Source organism: Alligator mississippiensis, chromosome 6, assembly GCF_030867095.1.
Source record: "Alligator mississippiensis isolate rAllMis1 chromosome 6, rAllMis1, whole genome shotgun sequence".
Lineage (NCBI taxonomy): Eukaryota > Metazoa > Chordata > Crocodylia > Alligatoridae > Alligator > Alligator mississippiensis.
Genome location: NC_081829.1, coordinates 47277398 through 47279273, shown reverse-complemented (window position 1 = coordinate 47279273; position 1876 = coordinate 47277398).

Genomic DNA, 1876 nt, shown 5'->3' with positions numbered 1-1876 from the left:
CAATTTAAACGGGAAGGTTCTTATGCCCAGAAACCTGAGCTTTCTCGGAGTGCTTGGTCTCTGCCTCGCCTTGTTTTTGCAACTGGTCCTCAGAAAAGGGAACTGAAACATATTCCGTTACCTACAGAGTTAAATCAGTTTCCTTTCTCCAAAAATTGTAGGTTCTCAAAATGCCAGTAAATTGGGACACACAATGAACCATCTGCAGCTCAGCAGTTTAACATTAAAGTTTCTCAGTGATCTCACCAGTTTTATATTAAAGTAATTTGTTACCTAGTATAGCCAGGTAGAATATTATAGGTAGAACTATTCACCTAGAATAGATACCATCTGGGACTCTTGTTAAATTATTTCAGTGCTTCCTCTTTCTCCCCGCTCCCCTTTCCCCCCTCCCATCAAGATTTGGGCTAACTTGCCTAGAAGTGCTACGTAGAGAAAGATTGGTTACAGTAAGTGTAAATCTTGGGAAGAATCCAGCAGTGACCAAGTATGATAAGATCCTGAACCTGTCAATCATGAATGAAACAGTGCAGAATTGCACACTGGAAAAGAGCTTTACAGCATTATTACCATAATACCTGTCATTACTTTTCTGTGTCTATTCTCAAAAATGTGTGTATGATTTTATACAGATACATTATATATCTGTGTGTGTGTGTAATATATAAAAGTGTGTGTGTGTGTGTGTGTGTGTGTGTGTGTAATCAAGCTCATCCGTGCCTTCATTCAAGGCTTCCAATAAATATTTTTGTCCCTGCTTATATTGGAAGTACTGAGTCCATCCTCTCATATTTTTTTCCTCCCATCCTTATCATTAGGAAATAAAGAAGGGGAGACAACATTTAACAGGGGAGGGAGAAAATGAGAAAATGATCAAGTTTTCCATCTTGCTTCTTTCATTTCTACTGGGGACTGGTATTTGATTGATCTGATATTTATGTGAAAGCATCAAATGGCTTGGAGGTAGGGTCACTTTCCAAATTCTGTATACAAAATAAATCTTTCATAGGAAACTACTTGCAATAGAATATATAGATATTAAATATATATAATGGTCTACGTCCAGCTACCTTTGCCATGGCTTTCTTCTAAGTGAAATCCAGCTACGTTTATCGAGGCGATGCTTTGGGGAAGCTACATATCCCTTCCACCTTTCTGAATTAGCTGTATGCTAATTCCCTTCTCAAGCTGCCTTCCTTCATGAAAAAGGCTCAGCTCCCTATGATTGCAACAAAAAGTATTGTGACTGTTGGTCTGGGCAGTTTGCATCTCATTGAGATTGGGATCCTAGCACTATTGTCTAACTTTGTCTAATTGTCAATTTTTTAGGACAGGAAATATATCTTACATGTTTGGGTAATGCATCTTCTAGAGGAACCCGGTAATCGGAGGCTTTGAGGTATAAATTGGTACTACTGCTAAAATGCAGCTGATAGAATCCTGTATTTTCTCTCGCACAGCATCCCCCAGAATATAATACACACTTTGTTTTTAAAGGGAAGAATGAAAAAGAACATGTTTTCTTGCAGTAAGTAAATGAGTAGGATAGGAGGAGATGGGCCTGCTCATTATTTTGCTCCCTGTAGATCACTGCAGATTTTACTTCCACTTTTGGCCAGAAAGAACCAAAATTGTTCTTATGACATTTTTTGCATAGAAAACACACTCCCAATTTCCAGTAGCTCCTTTTGGGGGGTGGGAAATGTGTGTTTTGCATGAGAGCAGATATGGTACTCTAATATTAAATGTGAAAGGAAGGAAATGTTCCACTTCCTTGTGTGCATAAGTGGTCTTCTACAGTTTATAACTCAAGGCACATTCATTGTTTTCTCTGAATGCGCTATTATCTGGCCATACAAAAAACTAGAACTCTTGG